The sequence below is a fragment of the Callithrix jacchus genome, chromosome 6 (assembly GCF_049354715.1).
Source record: "Callithrix jacchus isolate 240 chromosome 6, calJac240_pri, whole genome shotgun sequence".
In the NCBI taxonomy this organism is placed as follows: Eukaryota; Metazoa; Chordata; class Mammalia; order Primates; family Cebidae; genus Callithrix; species Callithrix jacchus.
In genome coordinates this window covers 58,230,305-58,237,063 of record NC_133507.1, presented here as the reverse complement: position 1 = coordinate 58,237,063, position 6,759 = coordinate 58,230,305, and the positions used below count along the sequence as shown (strand labels likewise).

The window sequence follows — 6,759 nt, the reverse complement described above, 5'->3', positions numbered from 1 at the left end:
CAGGTTTGGATGGACCTCTGCAGTGTTAACACAGGCTCTAGGAGTATAAGTTTTCAAAGGAAACACAACTAGGAAATAAGGGTGAGGTACGAATGTGGTGGAATGCCTATAAACAGGCATGCTGAGAGAGCCTGGTGCCATTTTCCTAAGGTAATGGAACTCTGGCCACTGATAGGCTTCATTGGCTCAGGTTCCTGGGCACAAAGCCTAATTTTATTTTCCTCATCTAATCTGTTTCCTTTGTTATTCAGAAAGCATTGCCACTGGCCAGGCATTAAAGCTCACTGTTCCTAACCTTTGGCAACATTTTGGTTGTTATTGTTTTTATCTTTTCCCCTTATGAGAGCCCATTTCTATAGTGGTCCCAAGGACTTGAGGACCAGCACTGACATCCCTGCAGACCATCTCTCTCATCTGAAAATCCTACTACTTTTAGTCAAATATGTCTCTCTTTTCCCATTTCAAAACTCAGATGCTCTACAGGATAGCTCAAAAAGTTCTTATTTTGGGCAGGCATGGTGGCTCATGCCTTTAATACCAGCACCTGGGGAGGCGAGGTGGGAGGATAGCTCGAGACCAGGAGTTTGAGAGCAGCCTGGGCCACATAAAGAGACCCTGTCTCTAGAAAAAAACGTATAAAGTAGCCAGGCATGGTGGCATGCACCTGTAGTCCCAGCTACTTGGGAGGCTGAAGTGGAAGGATCGCATGAACCCAGGAGGTTGAGGCTGCAGTGAGCCATGATCATGCCACTGCACTCCAACCCGTGTGTCAGAGCAAGACTCTGTCTCAGAACAAACAAACAAACAAGAAGTTCTTATTTTTGTACCAGAGGCAATGTTTGTTCTCTACTCTTTGAAGAAAGGTTATAACTTAAGTGACCCAAGACCAAGGAATGGTCACGTATTTTCTGCTCTAACTTACCTTCTCAGCATACTTTGTTAGGTATTTTTGGAAGATTCACCTCGCTCTCCTAAATCTCAAAACTTCAGTTTTCTAACATAAAAGTACCTCACACACATAAGAGCAACAACATAGAGCTGCTCACCTTTCAAGCTTAGGGACTCCTGTGAGGTTCTCTGATCCGCTTTGGGAAGTCATCAGTTCCCTGCAGACCTCTTTGCGTAACTCCGTGATATTTAACAGCTGGTGAGGATTTTTAAGGATACCCAAACAGTAATTGGAGAGGAAAGGAGGATAACTATTCTTAGATACTAAAAAAGAAGTATGCACTTAACTCAGACAAACATTCTGGCGCCTTTCTGTATGAGCAGAATCCTGATTGCCAGGAGGTTGGAGAGCCATGGCTGTTTACTTCCTTTGTCTGCAGCAGTCAGAGGGTATACACTTGTAGCCTTATTTTCTTTGTCTCCTTCTTAAATCGACCATAAATCATGTTCAATGCCTAGCTTTCTGCAAAAATTCCCTGTGGTTTCTTTCAGTCTCTCACTCCAACAATCACATCATGATTCCCACTGGCAATAATGTCAGCATCTGTTCTCCATACCAGCACTATTTGCAAATACTTTGAGACCATGCCCTTGATTACTACTCAAAAGTTCAACTTCTGTTTTCTCAGAGCCAAAACACATATTATATTATCTAGTTTAAATCATTTCCAATCCTCAACTGGGCAGCAGGCTTCATCAGTTCCTCCCATTACTCATATTATGTTTTTATGCTTTTAATTCTTCTCTTTCAGTTCACTCATGTAGAGATGATTAACTTTGGTCTTGAACATTGCAAACCTTCCCACTCTGAGCTGTGCTTCATTCCCTCCTTAAGGATATCTTCCATCCATGAGGTCGTGGCTTCTAAGAGGTCCCTTTACTCCCCAAAGCAGTTTATCCATGCCACCTTTTTGTTTTTCCTCTCCATGGTCTAAATTAGATCTCAGAAAATAAATAAATAAATAAATAAGATCTCACTATGCCAGAAATCAGGCAACAACTATATATAAAGAATCAGTTATGGCTGGGTGCTATGGCTCACACCTGTAATCCCAACACTTTGGGAGGCCAAGGCAGGCAGATCATGAGGTCAGGAGATTGAGACCATCCTGGGCAACATGATGAAACCCCATCTTTACTTGGTGGCGCGCGCCTATAGTCTCAGCTACTCAGGAGGCTGAGGTAGGGGAATCACTTGAACTCCAGAGGCGGAGGTTGCAGTGAGCTGAGATCGTCCAGCCTGGTGACAGAGCAAGTCTCCATCTCGAAAAAAATCAGTTACTAAGAGAAATTTCTATGGTTTACAATTTCTTTCATTTCTCTGGCTTAAAACATTTTGTTTGTAATGTGCATGGTTTGGGTTTGGTTTTGGTGCGTGTATGAAAGTAGTTTTATTTTGCCTGTTTGTTATTTTTCTAAATGATTTGGTTGAACAGTTATTCAGCAGAGCTGACTGCACCATTCTGAGCACTGTCAGTCAACATTTTTATGAGCTGCCCCTTTGGCATAGACTCTGCTTCTGGATTTGTGAGAAAACACATACTCGTATGCCCACATGTGCATGCCTGAACATACATGCCAAACCAATAGAGAAAGTAAAACAACAAACAGAGGCAGACATTTAACCAAACCCCAGCATACCAAAGGATTACATCTATGTTATATAAAGAATTTGCTTATAAATTAATCAAAGATACTTATGTGTTTATACAAGGACCAGAAGAAATCATAAATTGTAATGAAAATCAGGAATGTCCTAATACAACTAGTATTAACATTTTTTTAAAGGTTTTCCATATATCAAGTACTATTCTATATACTTTACATTGAGAATTCCATGCAACATCTCTGAGATATGTATTATTATTATTATTCTGCTTATAGATGAGAAAACCAAGCCCCAGAGAGGTTAAGTGACTCACCTGTGGTTTCACAGTCAGGTAAACGGAAAAGGGCACAGCCAGATAATTCACGTAAGATAAAATGCAATCTCAAATGGAAAAATGTTCAAGATTGCCAGTAATCAAAGAAATGTAAATTAAAACATTAAATAATTTCATATCACACCTTTGGGGAGGCTTAAACTATCACCCTCAGATACGGTGGCAACAACGTAAATCAGTGTAAGCTTTCAGGAAATCCATTTGCTATTACTTATAAACAATGGTAAAGAGGCTCCCTTTAACTCAGTAATTACACTCCTAGAAATGTATTCTTAGAAAGTTATTCAAAAGAAAGAGCCATATAAATAAAAAATTTGCTGTAGCTTCTTTATGGTATCAAACATTGAAAGCAGTCTAAAGTTCCAAATATAGGATCTTTTAAAGTAAACTATGATACATCAATGAAATCAAATACCATGTAGCCATTTAAACTATAATTGTCAGTGATAATGGTAATATTAAAGTTATATAATGTCAAGTGAAGTAGGCCAAATATAACATTTTACCTATTTTATGACTGCAACTATGTAAAATTATGTATACATATGTTCAAGGACGAGAATGTAACATAAAATGAAATCCACCGAGATGTCAGATGGCATAATTTTAAGTCAATTTCTTTCCTATTTTTAATTACCTTCATTTTTGTTGTTTACCATATGATGGCAAAATTGGGAGTTAGGAAAAAATAGAAGATACCATTTTTACCTTTTGGTGATACAGAATGTAGCTAAGCATTCATAGAATCATTGACTTTTAGAGCTGGAAGGGACTTTATCTTGGTGCAACTTACTGATTTTACAGATAAATACTCTGAGGCAGAAAAAGACTGACTTGCTCAATCACACATATTTAACTAGGAGACAGAATTTTCCACTCCAAAAGTGATCCGCAATCATTTAGGGTACATCTTGCAGAGAAATTAAGTTTTTAGGACCTATCTTGAAACAGATTATGTTAATAAAAATGACGATTTTAGCCTAATTCTACTTTTTAAAATCTGCATTATCAACTGCCTTCTTTCTCCAACTGAAATTTGCTTTATGCCAAAAGCGCTATCTAATTCTTCACTACATAGTACACACTATGCATATTTTCAGCATTTCAAAAAATGTCAAAATATTTGTAAAGAAGTTGAGTATTTCAAATAACAATGGAAAAGCTGGTAGTCATTTTCTGGTGATGGAAACAGCAGGAATTCAATTAAGATTTAATAAATTAATCACATTGGATTTTACTTTTATACATTAAAAATGTTTTCTAACATTGACTAAAAAATATGCTTTAAATCTGTTAAAAATTAGTTTTTGGGATGAAAATGAAGAATATGAGTGAATATGTAAACATTTATATAGCTTTACAGAGAGACCTTCATCTACTTACCTGGGATCACAAAAAGTAAAGCACGACCTCAGGCGAAGTGAGACTCAGCTGTCAGGGGAGGCTCACTATTATTAAACCCATTTTTGATGATGATAGCTTCTGGCTGGGCTCTCTGAAAGAACAGAGGAAAATGGAGGCCAGCTGTGGTGGCTCATGCCTGTAATCTCAGCACTTTGGGGGTCAAGGTGGGCAGATCATTTGAGGCCAGGAGTTTGAGGCCAACCAGGCCAACATGGCGAAACCCCAACTCTATTAAAAACACAAACAAACAAAAAATTAGCTGGGCATGGTGTCCTGTGCGTATAATCCCAGCTACTCAGGAGACTGAGGCAGGAGAACTGCTTGAACCTGGGAGGTGGAGGTTGCAGTGAGCTGAGATTGCACCACTTCACTCCAGCCTGGGTGACAGAGCGAGACTCTGTCTCAAAAAAAAGGAAAAACATGGGAAAATACTAAAGAAAATTTAGAAGTCACAGATCGATGGGGCTACCAAAGTCGTTTTGGTTTTGGGGGCTGGTATGTCATGGCCACAGGGTTGATTTGCAGGGTGTATGTAAAAGTATCATGTGCTCACTTCAGGGCACTGTGAGTCTCTGGCGGCATCAACCAAACATCGCACCAGCAACCAAGGTGATGGTGATGGCCGATCCCATCAGTGCTCTGCAGCTGGGCCTTCAGCAGCAGCAGGAATCAGCACCAGCTCTGGGCACTGGAACAGGAGCACAACCCTCTCACGAGACTTGGTTGGAAGCCCTGGACACCATTTAATAGAGGTTAAGAGAGCTGTTGAGACACACACCCTAGGGACTAAGGAAACAGAAAACAAGAGAAATATAAAGAATCAGAGAGGATGACTTTTAGGGGAGAAATTGCTGCTAATATAATGTGTAATTTCACATTAATAATCATATATTAAGGTTAAGACCTACTCAAGGCCGGGGGTGGTGGCTCACGCCTGTAATCCCAGCACTTTGGGAGGCCGAGGCGGGTGGATCACGAGGTCAAGAGATCGAGACCATCCTGGTCAACATGGTGAAACCCCGTCTCTACTAAAAATACAAAAAATTAGCTGGGCATGGTGGCGCGTGCCTGTAATCCCAGCTACTCAGGAGGCTGAGGCAGGAGAATTGCCTGAACCCAGGAGGCGGAGGTAGCGGTGAGCCGAGATCACGCCATTGCACTCCAGCCTGGGTAACAAGAGTGAAACTCCGTCTCAAAAAAAAGAAGACCTACTCAAATTTAATAATCTGACTGTTTTTTACAACTGTAAACCAGCTCACAATCCATGGTATTCTCCATGATATTTTTCTCTTAGTCACAATTCAGTGGTTCTCAAGCCTGGCTAGCCATAAACATTTCCTAGAAAATAAAAAACATCATTCCATACAGGGGAAAAAAACAAAGAAAAACTCACACAAAAATGAAAAATCATAACAAACACCAATGCCTAGGCCTCTCATAGATGGATAAAATCAGAATCTGGAGGTGGATCACAGGAATCAGTAGGTTTGCTTGTTGTCATTTTTAGAGAGACAGGGTCTTACTCTGTTGCCTAGGATGCAGTACAGTGGAGCAATCAATCATGGCTCACTTCAGCCTTGAACTCCTGGGCTCAAATAATCTTCTCACCTCAGCCTCCCACGTAACTGGGACTACTGCCACCATCCTTGACTAATTTATTTGTGGGGGGGGCGGCGAGTTGAGATGGGGTCTTGCTATGTTGCCCAGGCTGTTCTCAAACTCCTGGTCTTAAAGCAGTTCTCCTCCTCAGCCTCCCAAAATGCTGGGGTTATAGGCATGAGTCACTGTGCCAGGCCAAATCAGTATGTTTTAAAAGCTTCTGAGATTCTTCTAATGAACAATGAGAGTAGAGACCCATTGTTCCAACAAGAGCAGTTAGAAGCTTTCTGGAACAGTTCTAATTTTAATGTACATACAAATCACCTGGGGATCTTATTAAACTGCAGATCTTGATTTGCTAGGCCTGAGTTGGAGACTGTGATGCTGAATTGCTAACAACTTCTCCTGGTGATGCTAATGCTAATAGTCTGCAAACCACCTTTAAGTATAAAAAGGATCCAGGAAAATTAAGATAGGTGGTTAATTCCAGAACAGAGTGGCCAGAGACAAGTAACTAACGAAAAAAACATTTTTTTTATCCTAACAAAAGAGTATAACAGAACGTATATAGAACCTTTTGTAATATGACCCAAATTTTTAACTTGGTCACTGTTAACTTTTAACTTGGTCAGAATGTTAGTATCCCCCTAATATTCATACGTTGAAATCCTAACCCCCAAAGTGATGGTATTAGAAGGCAGACCGCGTTGGGAGGTAATTAGGTCATGAGAACTAAAGGGATTAGTGTAATAAAAAAAGAGTCCTGAAGGAGCTCAGTTGTCCCTTGCACCATGTGAGGACAAGCAAAAGGTGCTGTCTATGAAGTAGGTTCTCACCAGACACCAAATCTGCCAGGGCTTTTTTT

The 6,759-nt window shown here is 40.2% G+C and overlaps 1 protein-coding gene across 1 annotated transcript in view; it reads right to left on the bottom strand.

Annotated features, from left to right (window-relative positions):
- Positions 1–1,046: 1,046 nt before the first annotated feature.
- The window catches only part of METTL8 (methyltransferase 8, tRNA N3-cytidine), a 134,777-nt gene continuing 129,064 nt past the window's right edge, over positions 1,047–6,759 (bottom strand). The window contains exon 11 of the transcript XR_008482132.2: positions 1,047–4,386. The gene's annotated coding sequence lies outside the window, so the exon portion shown is untranslated. The remainder of the gene's footprint in view (positions 4,387–6,759) is intronic.